This window comes from Odocoileus virginianus, chromosome 12 (assembly GCF_023699985.2).
Source record: "Odocoileus virginianus isolate 20LAN1187 ecotype Illinois chromosome 12, Ovbor_1.2, whole genome shotgun sequence".
NCBI lineage: Eukaryota > Metazoa > Chordata > Mammalia > Artiodactyla > Cervidae > Odocoileus > Odocoileus virginianus.
In genome coordinates, this window is record NC_069685.1 from 32,294,400 (window position 1) to 32,312,415 (window position 18,016).

At 38.2% G+C, this 18,016-nt stretch overlaps 1 protein-coding gene and 1 non-coding gene across 6 annotated transcripts in view; both read right to left on the minus strand.

The window, feature by feature from the left end:
* Nucleotides 1-18,016, minus strand: part of AFG2A (AFG2 AAA ATPase homolog A) — a 325,935-nt gene that overhangs the window by 263,686 nt on the left and 44,233 nt on the right. The window lies entirely within an intron of this gene.
* On the minus strand, nucleotides 11,431-11,558 carry LOC139037906 (small nucleolar RNA SNORA11). Its single transcript, XR_011490855.1, has one exon. It is a non-coding gene; the product is annotated as a small nucleolar RNA SNORA11 (small nucleolar RNA).

An 18,016-nucleotide genomic window follows, 5' to 3' on the forward strand; every position in this document is an offset into this window, starting at 1 on the left:
CTTCCAAATAACCATGACACCCCAGAATAAACCTCAAGAATGTTCATGAATATAAAAAATATTCAGCTTCCAACAAAAGCCAGAATTTCTGTAAACTAACCAAAATTTATCATGCATGCAAAGAAGCAGGGAAATATAATCTATAATAAGGAGAAAAATCAACAAACTGAAGCTGATCCAGAAATAACATAGATAGAATTAGTAGACAAGGACATTATAACATTATTCTAAGTCTATTGCATATGTTCAAATGACGAAAACATTGAAAACATTAAAAAGAGAAGAAAAAAAAATTAAAAAGGACAAAAATCAAATTTTTAGAGAAGAAAACTACAGTGTTCATAGTTTTAAAAATGAACTGGATGGAATTAATAGCTGATTAGACACTTCATTGGGGAAAAAGGTTAGTGAACCGGCAGGCACAGAAATAGAGACTCTCTAAAACAAAGCAAAGGGTAAAAGAAAACAGAACATAAAAACTGAACACAGCATCACTGAGTTTTGGGAGAATCTCAAGCAGACAAATGTACATGTGTATTTTTATTTCCCTGTGAAGGAGGAAAGAAACAGACTAAATCCTTAAAGAAATAAAGGCCACTTTTTTTTCAAATTTGATTAAAACTACAGATACCACATACACAAGAAGATCAAAGAATCAGCAAAAAATAAAATGAAGAAACCTAACAAGGCACAAGATAATCAAATTGCTTAAAATCAGAGTTAAAGAGAAAATCTTAAAAAGCAACCAGAGGGAAAAAGACTATGCACAGAAAAAGAAAAAAGAAACAGAAGAATTCTTTTCAAAGATAATGTGAAAAAGAACAGCAGAGCAAACCACTAAAGAACTAGGGGTACATGGGGTAGAGGAAGGGTATCAATGTCAATCTAACTTCTTTGTCCAATAAAAATATCTTTCTAAAACAAAAACAAAATAATGACTTTTTTGGAACAGAAAAAAAAAAAAAAAGAATTTGAGAATGCAAAAACTGAAAGAATTCTTGACCAGCACACCTACATTACAGGAAATTAAAGTAAGCTCTACAGGAAGAAGGAAAATGTTACCAGATAGAAACCTAAATCTACACAAAAGACTAGACAGAGTTGAAGTGGTAACTACATTGTGGAAAACATAGAGATTTTTTACTACTATTCTTTCAATCTCTTCAAAAGGATATTCTGTTTAGAGCAAAAATGATGACAATGTAATATGGTTTACACCATGTAAAAGTAAAACAAAGTGAAAGTCACTCAGTCATGTCCAAATCTTTGTGACCCCATGGACTATAGAGTCGATGGAATTCTCCAGGCCAAAATACTGGAGTGGGTACCCTTTCCCTTCTCCAGGGGATCTTCCCAATCGAGGGATCAAACATAGGTCTCCCTGATTGCAGGCAGATTCTTTACCAGCTGAGCACAAGGAAATGCTATGGACCTAACAGAAGAAGAAGAGATTAAGAGGTGGAAAGAATACACAGAAGAACTGTACAAAAAAGATCTTCATGATCCAGATGATCACAATGATGTGATCACTCACCTGGAGCCAAACATCCTGGAATGCCAAGTCAAGTGGCGCTTAGGAAGCGTCACTACGAACAAAGCTAGTGGAGGTGACGGAATTCCAGTTGAGCCATTTCAAATCCTAAACAATGATGCTGTGAAAGTGCTGCACTCAATATACCAACAAATTTGGAAAACTCAGCAGTGGCCACAGGACTGGAAAAGGTCAATTTTCATTCCAATCCCATAGAAAGGCAATCCCAAAGAATGCTCAAACTACCGCACAATTGCACTCATCTCAAACACTAGCAAAGTAATGCTCAAAATTCTCCAAGCCAGGCTTGCAGTATGTGAACTGTGAACTTCTAGATGTTCAAGCTGGTTTCAGAGAAGGCAGAGAAACAAAAACAAACCAGAGATCAAATTGCCAACATCTGTTCAATCATCAAAAAAGCACAAGAGTTCCAGAAAAACACCTACTTCTGCTTTATTGACTATGCCAAAGCCTTTGACTGTGTGGATCACAATAAACTGTGGAAAATTCTGAAAGAGATGGGAATACCAGACCACCTGACCTACCTCTTGAGAAACCTGTATGCAGGTCAGGAAACAACAGTTAGAACTGGACATAGAACAACAGACTGGTTCCAAATAGGAAAAGGAGTACGTCAAGGCTGTATATTGTCACCCTGCTTATTTAACTTACATGCAGAGTACATCATGAGAAATGCTGGACTGGATGAAGCACAAGCTGGAACCAAGATTGCCAGGAGCTATATCAATAACCTCAGATATGCAGATGACACCACACTTATGGCTGAAAGTGAAGAACTAAAGAGCCTCTCGATGAAAACGAAAGAGGAGAGTGAAAAAGTTAGCTTAAAACTCAACAGTCAGAAAACTAAGATCACGGCATCTGGTCCTATCACGTCATGGCAAATAGATGGGGAAAGAGTGAGAGACTTTATTATTTGGGGCTCCAAAATCACTGCAGATTTGGATGACTGGCGCAATTTGCAGTGACTGCCGCAATGAAATTAAATGACTCTTGCTACTTGGAGGAAAAGTTATGACCAACCTCGACAGCGTATTAAAAAGCAAAGACATTACCTTGCCAACAAAAGTCCGTCTAGTTAAGGCTATGGTTTTTCCAGTAGCCATATATGGATGTGAGAGTTGGACTATAAAGAAAGCTGAGCGCTGAAGAATTGATGCTTTTGAACTGTGGTTTTAGAGAAGACTCTTGAGAGTCCCTAGAAGAGAAGGAGATCCAACCAGTCCATCCTAAAGGAAATCAGTTCTGAATATTCCCTGGAAGGACTGATGCTGACGGTGAAACTCCAATACTTTGGCCACCTGATGTGAAGAACTGACTCATTTGAATGACCCTGATGCTGGGAAAGAGTGAAGGCGGGAGGAGAAGCGGACGACAGAGGATGAGATGGTTGGATGGCATCACTGACTCAAGGGACATGAGTTTGAGTAAACTCCAGAAGTTTGTTATGAACAGGCGGAGGCCTGGCATGCTGCAGTCCATGAGGTTGCAGAGAGTCAGACTTGACTGAGCGACTGAACTGAACTCAAAGCAAAATATACGACAATAGCACAAAGGCCAGGAGGGGAGCAATAGAAGCAGACTGTTATAAGATTCTTGCACTATACATGTGATATATCTCCACTTAAAAGTAGACCATATTAAGTTAAAGACATTTCAAGGGAAATAAAAAATACGTTGAACTAATGAAAATGAAAGTACAACATATCAAATATCAGGGATGCAGCTAAAACAATGCTTAATGATCATTTATAGCACTGAACAGTGACCTAGAAGAGACAGAAATAAGTTCATTAACCAGAGCTCCCACCTTAAACTAAAGGAAGAAGAGCAAATTAAGCCGAATACAGATGGAAAAGAAGATAATAAAGATGAGTACAGAAATAAATCAAAATCAGAAAAATAAAACAAAAAACTGGTAATTGGGGAAAAAAAAAATCAATAAAATTGCTAGACCTCCAGGCAGACTGATTGTGCAAAAAAGAGAAGACATAAATTACCAGTATCAAAAATGAAAGACAAAATATCACTACTGATCCCATAGACAGTTAAAAGATCATAAGGAAGACTATAAATAACTATATGTCCATAAATCAGAAAATTAAGGCAAAATCAGCCAATTTTTAAAAGATACAAATGATCAAAACTCACTCAAGATAAAAAACAGATAACCTGAATAATCTTAGGTTTACTAAAAAACTAAATATAACTTAATCCTTCCAAATAAAGAAAATAATAGGACCAAATGGTTTCAATAGAGACCATTTGAGGGAGAAACAATACTAATTCTACATAATTTCTTCCAACAAATATGTGAGTAGAGAACATTTCCAACTCATTATAATGCCAGCCTTATCGTAATACCAAAACCAGACAAAAACATTATCAGAAAATTACACACCAGTATCTCCCATGAACATATATGCAAAAATTCTCAACAAAATGTTAGCAAATAGAACCTAGTAATATATAAAAAGGATACTATATCACAGCAGAGTGGAGTTCATCCAGGAATATAAGAAGAATTCAATGTGAAAAAAAAACTCAACATAATTTGTTATATTGACAGACTAAGAAATACCATATGAGCATTTCAACAGAAGCAGAAAAAGCATTCAAGAGAATTCAACATCCATTCACAAATTAAAAAAAAAAAAAAGCTCTCAGCAAAGTAGGAATAGAAAGGGACTTAGTAAAGGACATCTTAAAAGATAAAAAAAAAAGGCTAACATCACATTTAATAGTGAGGGCGGAAACAAAGTTACTCTCTAATGGGTACAGAGCTTCTGTGCAGGAAGAGGAAGAGTTCTAAAGAAAAATGGTGGAGATGGGTGCCCAGCAATGGGAATATACTTAATGCCACAAAATTATACACTTTAGACTGGTTAAAACGGTAAAATTCATGTTATGCACGTTTTACCACTGTTTAAAAAAAACACATATGGTTATAACTCCAAGCTATAGTTGGAGTTTCTATAGTCCTATGGTTACATGTAAAGGAGCAGAGTTAACCATACTCAAGGGGAAAAAAAAATTAACCAAAGACCTAAATGTGCATGCTAAAAGTATAAGCTCTCAAAATAGACTATATGGTAAATCCTCCTGACCTTCAATTTGGCAATACTTCCTCAAATGTGGTATCAAAACTACACACAACAAAAGAAAAAAGAGAGAGACTGGATTTTCTAAAAATTAAAGACTTTTATGCTGCAAAGAACATTATCAAGAAAAGAGGTGTCTCACTGAATGGGAGAAAATATCTGCTATCACATATATCTGACGTGTGAGTGCTCACTCGTGTCTGACTCTCTGAGACCCTATGAACTGTAGCTCACCAGGCTCCTTTGTCCATGGAGTTTTTCAGTCAAGAAGACAGAAATGGGTTGCCATTTCTTCTGGATCTTTTGGACCAGGGATCAAACTTGTATCACCTGCATTGGCAGGTGAATTCTTTACCACTGTACCACCTGATAGCAGATATCTAATAAAGGGCTTGTATCTAGTATATATACAACTCAATTGTATATATTAATAAAATCAATATCAATTGATCAATATCAAAATCAATAAAATCAATTGCATATATTAATAAAATCAATAATAAAAACATTTTAAAAAGGGCAAAAAAACCTGAATAGACATTTTGCTAAAGAGAACACATACAAATGGTCAATATGCAAATGAAAAGCTTCACAACATCATTAGCCACAAAGAAAATATAAATCAAAAACCACAATAAGATACCATTTCACACCCACTAGAATAGCTACACTCAAAAAGATACAAATGTAGGAACATACACTGCTGCTGAGGATGTAAAAACAGTGGTGCAGCCACTTCAGAAAACTGCTTGGCAGCTCTTCAAAAGGTTAAATAAGTGGTTACCAAGGACCTAGCAACAACACTACTTGATATATACCCCAAAGAACTGAAACCAGGATCCAGCAATCCCACTGATGGGCATACACCCCAAGGAAACCAGAACTGAAAGAGACAAATGTACCCCAATGTTAACTGCAGCACTATTTACAATAGCTAGGACAGGGAAGCAACCTAGACGTCCATCAGTAGATGAATGGATAAGGAAGTTGTGATATCTATAAACAATGAAATATTACTCAGCTATGAAAAGGAACACATTTGAGTCTGTTCCAATGAGGTGATGAACCTGGAGCCTAATATACAGAGTGAAGTAAGTCAGAGAGAGAAATATAAATACTGTATATTAACACATACATATGGAATTTATAAAGATGGTAGGAACGATCTTACATGCAGGGCAGCAAAAGAGACACAGATGTTAAAAAACAGACTTTTGGACTGAGCAGGAGAAGGCGAGGGTGGGGTGATTTGAGAGAATAGCATTGAGACAAACATGTACACTACAATATGTAAAACAGATGACCAGTGAGAGTTCAGTGCATGAAGCAAGGCACCCAAAGCTAGTGCTCTGAGACAACCCAGAGGGATAGGGTGGGGAAGGAGGTGGGTTGGGGATTCAGGACGGGAGGACACATATATACCTGTGGCCATACAAGTTGATGTATGGCAAAAACCATCATGACAGCTGGAAATAGAACTGCCATGACCCAGCAATCCCACTTCTGGGCATACACACCAAGGAAACCAGATCTGAAAGAGACACGTGCACCCCAATGTTCATCGCAGCACTGTTTATAATAGCCAGGACATGGAAGCAACCTAGATGCCCATCAGCAGATGAATGGATAAGGAAGCTGTGGGACATATACAACGTGGAATATTACTCAGCCATTAAAAAGAATTCATTTGAATCAGTTCTAATGAGATGGATGAAACTGGAGCCCATTATACAGAGCGAAGTAAGCCAGAAAGATAAAGACCATTACAGTATACTAACGCATATATATGGAATTTAGAAAGATGGTAACGATAACCCTATATGCAAAACAGAAAAAGAGACTCAGATGTATAGAACAGACTTGTGGACTCTGGGAGAAGGCGAGGGTGGGATGTTTCAAGAGAACAGCATCGAAACATGTATATTATCTAGGGTGAAACAGATCACCAGCCCAGGTTGGGTGCATGAGACAAGTGCTCGGGCCTGGTGCACTGGGAAGACCCAGAGGGATCGGGTGGAGAGGGAGGTGGGAGGGGGGACCGGGATGGGGAATACATGTAAATCCATGGCTAATTCATTTCAATGTATGACAAAAACCACTGCAATGATGTAAAGTAATTAGCCTCCAACTAATAAAAATAAATGGAAAAAAAAAAAGAAAATAATTTGAAAAAGAATACATATATATGCATAGCTGAAAAAAAAAACCATCATGACATTATAAAGTAATTATCCACCAACAAAATTAAGTAAAAAAAAAAAGGAAACAGGTATTCAAACAAAAATTTGTACATGAATGTTTGAATGTTCTTAGCAGCTTTATTCATGAGAGCCAAAATGTAGATACAATCCAAATGTCTATCAACTAAGGAATGGATAAATCAAATGTGTTAATATCCATGCAATAGAATGTTATTCAGCAGTAAGAAAGAATGAAGTAGTGATCCATGACACAATACGGATGAACCTTAAAAATTTTATGTTAAATGAAAGAAGTCAGCCACAAAGAACCACATATTTTATGATATAATTTATATGAAATGTCTAGAAACAGCAAATCTAGAGACATAAAATTGGTAAGTGCTTGCCTAAGGCTGAGGAAATGGACAGGTTGGGAGATGATGGGAAAAGTGTACAGGGTTTCCTTTGGGGATGGTGAAAATATTCTAAAATTAACGTAATTATGGCTGTACAACTCTTTGCATATACTAGACCCTTTTTTTGACGTTAATTTGTTTTTATTTGCTAAAATAAATAACTATAGTGGCCTGCAAATTTTTTGGATCTAAAATATATATTTTACATCACAATCCAACAAACACACACACATATATAATATGTATACATATATTAAAGTGAAATGAAAGTTCTGCCAAAAATGTCTACAGTGAGTGTAATTTGGGTGGGGGGTACTTTTTTTCTTAAGCAGTTTTAGGTTTACAAAAAAACTGAAAAGGTACAGAAATTCCCCAAATACCCCTTCCCTCACAGGCATCAGTTTAGTTCAGTCGCTCTGTCGTGTCCAACTCTTTGCAACCCCATGAATCGCAGCACGCCAGGCCTCCCTGTCCATCACCAACTCCCAGAGTCTACTCAAACTCATGCCCATTGAGTCAGTGATGCCATCCAGCTATCTCATCCTCTGTCATCCCCTTCTCCTCCTGCCCCCAATCCCTCCCAGCATCAGGGTCTTTTCCAACGAGTCAACTCTTTGCATGAGGTGGCCAAAGTATTGGAGTTTCAGCTTCAGCATCAGTCCTTCCAATGAACACCCAGGACTGATCTCCTTTAGGATGGACTGGTTGGACCTCCCTGCAGTCCAAGGGACTCTCAAGAGTCTTCTCCAACACCATAGTTCAAAAGCATCAATTTTTCAGCACTCAGCTTTCTTCACAGTCCAACTCTCACATCCATACATGACCACTGGAAAAACCATAGCCTTGACCAGGCGGACCTTTGTTGGCAAAGTAATGTCTCTCTTTTTTTTTTTCCATTTATTTTTATTAGTTGGAGGCTAATTATTTTACAATATTGTAGTGGTTTTTGCCATACATTGACATGAATCAGCCATGGATTTACATGTGTTCCCCATCCTGAACCCCCTTCCCACCTCCCTCGCCATCCCATCCCTCTGGGTCATCCCAATGCACCAGGCCCGAGCACTTGTCTCATGCATCCAACCTGGACTGGCGATCTGTATCACACTTGATAATATACATGTTTTGATGCTATTCTTTCAGATCATCTCACCCTCGCCTTCTCCCACAGGTTCCAAAAATGTTATATACATCTGTGTCTCTGCTTTTTAATATGCTATCTAGGTTGGTCATAACTTTCCTTCCAAGGAGTAAGTGTCTGTTAATTTCATGGCTGCAATCACCATCTGCAGTGATTTTGGAGCCCCAAAAAATAAAATCTGACCGTTTCCACTGTCTCCCTATCTATTTCCCATGAGGTGATGGGACCAGATGCCATGATCTTAGTTTTCTGAATGTGGAGCTTTAAGCCAACTTTTTCACTCTCCTCTTTCACTTTCATCAAGAGGCTTTTTAGTTCCTCTTCACTTTCTGCCATAAGGGTGGTATCATCTGCATATCTGAGGTTATTGATATTTCTCCCGGCAATCTTGATTCCAGTTTGTGCTTCTTCCAGCCCAGCGTTTCTCATGATGTACTCTGCATATAAGTTAAATAAGCAGGGTGACAATATACAGCCTTGACGTACTCCTTTTCCTATTTGGAACCAGTCTATTGTTCCATGTCCAGTTCTAACTGTTGTTTCCTGACCTGCATACAGGTTTCTCAAGAGGTAGGTCAGGTGGTCTGGTATTCCCATCTCTTTCAGAATTTTCCACAGTTTATTGTGATCCACACAGTCGAAGGCTTTGGCGTAGTCAATAAAGCAGAAATAAGATATTTTTTGGGAACTCCCTTGCTCTTTCGATGATCCAGCAGATATTGGCAATCTGATCTCTGGTTCCTCTGCCTTTTCTAAAACCAGCTTGAACATCTGGAAGTTCTCGGTTCACGTATTGCTGAAGCCTGGATTGGAGAATTTTGAGCATTACTCTACTAGCATGTGAGATGACTGCAATTGTGTAGTTTGAGCATTCTTTGGCATTTCCTTTTTTTGGGATGGGAATGAAAACTGACCTTTTCCACTCCCGTGGCCACTGCTGAGTTTTCCAAATTTGCTGGCATATTGAGTGCAGCACTTTCCCACCATCATCTTTTAGGATTTGAAATAGCTCAATTGGAATTCCATCAACATCCACTAGCTTTGTTCGTAGTGATGCTTTCTAAGGCCCACTTGACTTCACATTCCAGGATGTCTGGCTCTAGGTGAGTTTATCTGGGTGATTATCTGGGTCATGAAGATCTTTTTTGTACAGTTCTTCTGTATATTCTTGCCACCTCTTCTTAATATCTTCTGCTTCTGTTAGGTCCATACCATTTCTGTCCTTTATTGAGCCCATTTTTGCATGAAATGTTCCCTTGGTATCTCTAATTTTCTTGAAGAGATCTCTAGTCTTTCCCATTCTGTTGTTTTCCTCTATTTCTTTGCACTCATCACGGAGGAAGGCTTTCTTATCTCTCCTGGGTATTCTTTGGAACTCTGCATTCAAATGGGAATATCTTTCCTTTTCTCCTTTGCTTTTTCACTTCTCTTCATTTCACAGCTATTTGTAAGGCCTCCTCTGACAACCATTTTGCCTTTTTGCATTTCTTTTCCATGGGGATGATCTGGATCCCTGTCTCTTGTACAATGTCACGAATCTCCGTCCATAGTTCATCAGGCTGTCTATCAGATCTAGTCCCTTAAATCTATTTCTCACTTCCACTGTATAGTCATAAGGGATTTGATTTAGGTCATACCTGAATGGTCTAGTGGTTATCCCTACTTTCTTCAGTTTAAGTCTGAATTTGGCAATAAGGAGTTCATGATCTGAGCCACAGTCAGCTCCCAGTCTTGTTTTTGCTGACAGTATGGAACTTCTCCATCTTTGGCTGCAAAGAATATAATCAATCTGATTTCGGTGTTGACCACCTGATGATGTCCATGTGTAGAGTCTTCTCCTGTGTTGTTGGACGAGGGTGTTTGCTATGACCAGTGAATTCTCTTGGCAAAACTCTATTAGCCTTTGCCCTGCTTCATTCTGTACTCCAAGGCCAAATTTGCCTGTTACTCCAGGTGTTTCTTGACTTCCTATTTTTGCATTCCAGTCCCCTATAATGAAAAGGACATTTTTGGGGGGTGTTAGTTCTAAAAGGTCTTGTAGGTCTTCATAGAACCATTCAACTTCAGCTTCTTCAGCGTTACTGGTTGGAGCATAGGCTTGGATTGATATTGAATGGTTTGCCTTAGAGACGAACAGAGATCATTCTGTCGTTTTTGAGATTGCATCCAAGTACTGCATTTCGGACTCTCTTGTTGACTATGATGGCTACTCCATTTCTTCTAAGGGATTCCTGCCCACAGTAGTAGATATAATGGTCATCTGAGTTAAATTCACCCATTTCAGTCCATTTTAGTTCACAGGCATAACCATTATCAAAAATGGTACTTTTTTTTTTTTTAAACCAAGAATGAACTGCATTGACATTTCATAATCACCAAGGTCCTCAGTTCACTCAGAGTTCACTTTTATGAGGAGAATAGCATTGCACGTTCTATGTATTTAGACAAAAGTATAATGATATATGGGCTTCCCAGTTTGTGCTAGTGGTAAAGGACCCAGCTGCCAAGGCAGGAGACTCAAGAGACATGGGTTTGATCCCTGGGTCAGAAATATCCCCTGGAGAAGGGCATGACAACCCACTCCAGTACTCCACCTGAAGAATCCCATGGACAGAGGAGCCTGGTGGGCTATAGCCCATGGGGTCACAAAGAGTTGGACAACTGAAGCAATTTAGCACACACACATAATGACATGTATCCATCGTTATAATGTCATTCAAAGTATTTTCACTGCTCATAAAAACTTTTGTACCCTGTATATTCATCTCTCCACAAACTCCTGACAACCACTGATCTTTTTATTGTCTCCACAGCTTCGCCTTTTCCAGAAAGGTATATAATTGGAACCTCTTTTTCTTTTTTTATTTCTCCTTGAAAAGAGAGGCTCAAAGCCTTTATAAGACTAATCATGGCCCACCCACGTGTGGACTGGACAAGCTCTAGGTAGCAAGCTTCCCCATTACATACTGTACTTTTTCTTCCAATATTGAGCCCTGTCCCACTGTTCCTGCCCAGAAGCCACATGGAAGTGCTGGGGGACATGTGTTGGGTACTTGTTCACGGAAAGGCCACACATTTTGTGTCCTCTGTCACAATGAACCCAAATTCCTGTTGGGTGTGTTGTAAACAGTGAGCCATTTCTTCAGGCCCCTGCTCTGCACACACCACACTAACTGTACCCTTTAAATAAGCAAATGATTCATACATGAAATATATCCCAATAAAGCTGTTACCAAATATATTTACATGTATTTTTATACAAAAAAGGCAAAATAAATATTTCTGAAAAATAACACTACAAGCCTAAATGCTTCACAAAATATTCAGTTATTCAACAAAATTTAGTTGGTACTATTTGCAAACAGAGGGGATATAAAGATGAATAAGACAAAAGAACCACAAGGCATATATGTGCAAGATCTGCATGTGTGTATTTAGAATCAAATTACAAGATATTTAGTACCAGAGGTCAGAAATTTTTCTGGCAAAGGGCAACGTGCAAAAATACAAAATGGTTGAAGAGAGCAACGTAAGATGAAGGTGAAGAAGGCATGAGTCAGGTTACGAATAAGCTAAAGAGCTTAGACTTCATTTTAGAGATTATCAATAGGTAGTTATGCTGATGGCTTTTAAGATAGTTGGGACCAATGAATTAAAAGGGCAAGATCAGATGGGTAGTGTAATTGCTCTATATCTGCATAAGGTAAGTGAAAAAGTGGTACCACAGAACAACCACAATAACCCTACCAATGATTTCCTTTACAGTAAATGAGAAACTGTTTTTAGCAAACACTCATCAAGTATTTGGTCTTCCCTGGTGGCTCAGCTGGTAAAGAATCCACATGCAATAAGGGAGACCTAGGTTTGATCCGTGGATTGGGAAGATTCCCTGTTCAGTTCCTGGGATGGGAAGATCCGCTGGAGAAGGGACAGGCCACCGACTCCAGTATTCTTGGGCTTCCATGGTGGCTCAGCTGAGAAAGAATCAGTCCACATGCAGGAGACCTGGGTTTGATTCTTGGGTTGGGAAGATCCCTTGGAGAAGAGAAAGGCTACCCACTCCAATATTCTGGCCTGGAGAATTTCAGTCCATGGGGTTGGAAAGTCGGACACAAATGAGCAACTTTCACTTCACTTTACCTGGAGGAGGCATGGCAACCCACTCCAGTATTATTGCCTGGAGAATTGCTATAGACAGAGGAGCCTGGTGGGCTACAGTCCATGGGGTTGCAAAGAGTCGGCCACAACTGAGCGACTAAGCACAACACTTCAAGTATTTATAGGCAGTCCTCAGAGATAACGTAGGTTTCGTTCAAGACCACCTCAATAAAGTGAATATAGCAACAGAGTGAGTTACACAGATTTCTTTCCCAGTGCGTATGAAAGTTATGTGTACATTATACTGTAGTCCATTGAGAGTGCAATAGTATTATGTCTAAAAAAAAATGTACATACCTTAACTAAAAAATACTTTATTGCTAAAAAAAGGTTAATCATCATCTGAGCACTCCATGAGTCATAATCTTTTGCTGTTGGGACCATCCTGCCTTGATGCTGATGACTGCTGACTGACCAAGGTGGTGGCTGCTGAAGGCTGGAGTTGCTATGGCAATTTCTTAAGACAACAGTGAAGTGTATCACATCAATCGACTCTTCCTTTCACAAACAAATTTTCTGTAGTATGTAATGTTTGTTTACATTTTAACTACAGTAGAATTCAAAACTGGAGTCAATCTTCTCAAACCCTGCCACTGCTTTATCAACTAAGTTTAGGTAATGTTCTAAATTCTTTGTTGTCATTTCAATAATCTTCATAGCATCTTCACTAGGGGTGGATTCCATCTTAAGAAACCATTTTTTTTTGCTCATCCGTAAGAAGCAATTCCTCATTCACTCAAGGTTTATCATGAGATTGCTGCAATTTAGTCACATCTTAAGGCTCCACTTTGAATTCCAGTTCTCTTGCTATTTCTGTTATATCTGCAGTTACTTCCTCCACTGAAGTCTTAAATAGCTCAAAGTCATCCACAAGGGTTAGAATCAACTTCTTCCAAACTCCTGTGGTATTTTGATGATGGGAATGGTGGTATTTTGACCTCTTTCTGTGAATCATGAATGTTTTTAATGGCAGACCCACATCTAGAATGGTGAATCCTTTTTATATGATTTTCAATTAACTTTGCCCAGATTCATCAAAGGAATCACTATCTATAACAGCTATATCCTTACAAAATGAATTTCTTAAATAATAACACTTGAAAGTCAAAATAACACCTTGAATCATGGGTTGCAGAATGGATGTTGTTAGCAGGCATGAAAACAATATAGATCTTGTTGTTTATCTCCATCATACCTCTTCAATGAACAGGTGCATTGTCAATGAGCACTAACATTTTGAAAGGAATCTTTTTTTTTCCCTGAGTTTTAGGTCTCAATAGCGGGCTTAAAATATTCAGAAATCCTTGTTGTAAACAGATGTATTGTCATCCGGGCTTTGTTGTTCATTTATAGAGCACAGGCAGAGTAGATTAAGCATCATTTTTAAGGGTCCTAGGATTTTTGGAATGGTAAATGAGCACTGGCTTCAACTTAAAGTCACTAACTGCATTAGCCACTAACAAGAGAGTCAGACTGTCCTTCAAAACTTTAAAGCCAGGCACTAACAAATCCTCTACAGCTATTAAGAGTCTTAAATGACATCTTCTTCCAATATAAGGCTGTTTTGTCTACAAAGAAAAATCTGTTTCATTGTTTACTGTAGCCACCTTCATTAAATTTTCTTAGCGAGATCTTCTGGATAACTTGTTGCATCATCTACATCAGCACTTGCTGTTTCATCTTATACTTGTATGATATTGAGAGGGTTTCTTCCCTTAAACATCATGAATCAACAACTGCTAGCTTCAAACTTTTCTTCTGCAGCATCCTCACCTATCCCACCCTTAATGGAACTAAAGAGAGTTAGGGCCTTGCTCTGGATTAAGCTTTGGCTTAAGGGAATCCTGTAGCTGGTGTGTTCGTCTATCCAGACCACGCAAACTTTCTGTATCATTCATGTGTTCACTGGAGTAGCACTTAACCGCCCCCCTCCCCAAGAACTTTTCCTTTGCATTCACAATTTGGCTAACTGTCTAGCACAAGAGCTTTAGCTTTAAAATCAAAATTATTTTTAATTGGAGGATAATTGCTTTACAACGATGTGTTGGTTTCTGCCATACATGTACACAAGTCAGCCACAGGTATACATGTCCCCTACCTCTTGAACCTCCTTCCCACCTCCCACCCCATCCCACCCCATAGGTTGTCACAGAGCACTGGGTTGAGCTCCCTGTATCATACAGCAAATGGACCCTAGCTTTTTTAGTGGCTTATCTTGGGTTTTGACATGCCTTCCTCACTAAGCTTAATCATTTCTAGCTTTTGACTGAAAGTGAGAGATGTGACTCTTCCTTTCACTTGAACACTGAGAGGCCACTGTAGGTTATTAATTGACATAAATTCAATACTGTTGTGTCTCAGAGAATAAAGAAGCCAAAGGAGGGGAGGCAACATAGGTTAACGGCTAGTCCATTAAAGTAGTCAGAACATACACAGCAATTATCAGCTAAGTTCACCATCTTATATGGGGGCATTTTTTGGACCCTAAAATAATTATTTGATATAAGAGTAGCATCAAATGTCACTGATCAAAGCTCACCCTAAAAATATAATAATGATGAAAAAGTCTGAAATACAGTAGGAAGTACCAAAATGTAACAGAGACATAAAGTAAGACATAAAGTGAGAAAATGCTGTTAGAAATATGGCTCCAGTAGACTTGCTTGTCAGAGTTGCCACAAACCTTCAATTTGAAAAAACACAGTATCCGTGAATCGCAATAAAGTGAAACACAACAAAATGAGCTGTGCTTATTATACTGAATACTGATCAACTATATATACAAGTGTGGCATATCCTTCTAGGACAACCTCAACATTATTTATAAGGAGACACCTATCAGAAACTGCAAATTAAGAGTTCTCTACAAACTGAACGAAAAACATTCAATTTCATTAACGTTAACTGGGATCAGAGCTGAGAATGGAAATTAGTGATCCTTCCACTCATTTCTCCCCCTATAGAACCCTGAGAAAAGTACAGTAGAAAAAGAAAAGTGGAATGAAAGAGCTGAACTTCTACAATAGCTAATAATGTTAAAACTACAATTGTGATTTTGGCACAGAGTATTTCCTAGTTAAAAGTAATCGACTCTCTGTAAAGTAATTAGCATCCAACTAATAAAAATAAATGGAAAAAAAAAAATCTGTGTGGGCCAAAAAAAAAAAATTAATCGACTCTCTTAAATGTGTTTTCCCATTCAATTGCTATTACTTAAAACTATAAAAATGCACAAGAGAAGTTGGCAGGGAAGACTAGGATCTTGGAAGTGACAGAAGACACTCTTCTGTCTAGACAAGAAGCAAAATCAAAAGAAAACAAATCCCAAAGCCCTGCCAAGAACCAATATGGAGTTAATACAGTGTCCACAGGTTGTACTATCTATTCCAAAAGAAAGCAATGTGCTATTTAGTAAAGCATCATAGAAACACTCAATCCTTCGTGTTTGTAAGAAATAAAAAATATAGAATATAGTACTGTTTTAAAAAGCAGAAAATCAAATTCCTAATTATCCTGAGGATATAAGAAGAATGAAATGTAAATATGGTCAATTAAACTATTTGATTCAATCTCTGCAACAGAAGAATAATGCTTGTGAGCTCATCCTAGGAAATCAATTCACTTGTCATATTCTGATGTTCTAGTCTCATCTTGAAAAAAGCATCAAATGAAAAATACAGCAGCAACATTTGAATATGTAATTAGTAAACAACCTTTTGATTATTCATATAATAAAGAAGTCTGCTAGTTTTTAAAACACGGGTAACAGTGAAAGTCACTCAGTTGTGTCCGACTCTTTGTGACCCCATGAACTAAACAGTCTATGGGATTCTCCAGGCCAGAATACTGGAGTTGGTAGCCTTTCCCTTCTCCAGGGGATCTTCCCAACCCAGGGCTCCTGCTTTGAGGACGGATTCTTTACCAGGTGAGCCACCAGGGAAGCCAGGAATACTGGTGTGGTTAGCCTATTCCTTCTCCAGGTGGATCTTCCCAACCCAGGAATTGAACCAGGCTCTCCTGCATTGCAGCCAGATTCTTTACCAACTGAGCTATCAGGGAAGTCCATAACTGAGGAATGTTTATTTAACTAATGACATTTGGCAGACATTCAATTTGACCACCAACTACCTCTATATTTAACCTGGATTAAAGACTGCAAATGGGTTTGGGGTTATACAGTTAGTATCGATGCTCTGTTACAGTTCACTTTACAACACTGGGTTCACACCAGAATAGAGTTCTGTTTTTAACTGGTTTTTGGCTTATTCTAAACCAAAGGTCCAAATTCTGAAAACTGCAATCCAAAGGTAATATCAGAAGCATACAGATAGATTATTTATAAATAATAAGGGATAACCTAAACTACCTAAGATAAAACAGGGGGAAGGGGAGGGTGTTAAGATACACATATGAATTACAAAAGTGATAGAACTAACCTGCATATATTTCATTAAGAATATCACTTATCAGTGATGATTGCTATGATGTATTTATAATGACTTACTGCAATAATAATGTATTAGTATAAATACTCCTTAAAAGCACTATTTTGTTTACCTTAATAAAGTAAGAATGTTTAATGACAGATCAAGAAAGCAACATGTTCTACATTAAATATAAAGGATTACTATGTATCCTTCCAGAATGGACAGGCTTAGCACTATTATAGGCATCTGTATTCCAAAAGTGTTAAATTCACTAACAATATGGCTATAATTCACTAAAGAAATCAGCTGCTTTATAAAACATGAAAAATCTGAAGAATGATATATGAGGGTAATAATGACCTATATTATACTTTGGTACAGAAGAAGGATTAGATACTCTTTTGCAAACATTCTTCAAATATCTGAAATTGACCATGTAATATTTTTTTCATGAAAACTGTAATTATTCACTCATTTATTCAACAAATACTGACTGGACATCCATTATGCACTGCTGCTGCTGCTGCTGCTGCTAAGTCACTTCAGTCGTGTCCAACTCTGTGTGACCCCACAGACAGCAGCCCATCAGGCTCTCCCGCCCCGGGATTCTCCAGGCAAGAACACTGGAGTGGGTTGCCATTTCCTTCTCCAATGCATGAAAGTGAAAAGTGAAAGTGAAGTCGCTCAGTCGTGTCCGACTCTTAGTGACCCCATGGACTGCAGCCTACCAGGCTCCTCCGTCCATGGGATTTTTCAGGCAAGAGTACTGGAGTGGGGTGCCATTGCCTTCTCCACCATTACGTGCTAGTCTGATGCTAAATATTAATACTAAGGACAAAAATAAAAAGTAAGACCCTCTGCTCTTATGGAACTTAAAATCCATTAAAAAACCATCCACGTATACCCTGTATCTAAAACTTTTTAATGGTTTTATAGGAAGGAGAAGATATACAACTGACAGATATTTTTCACTCTTTTTAAAATCTCTATTCATCTAAAACTTATCCAGTATTATTCCTTGCAAAAGAACTTTTCAGTCAA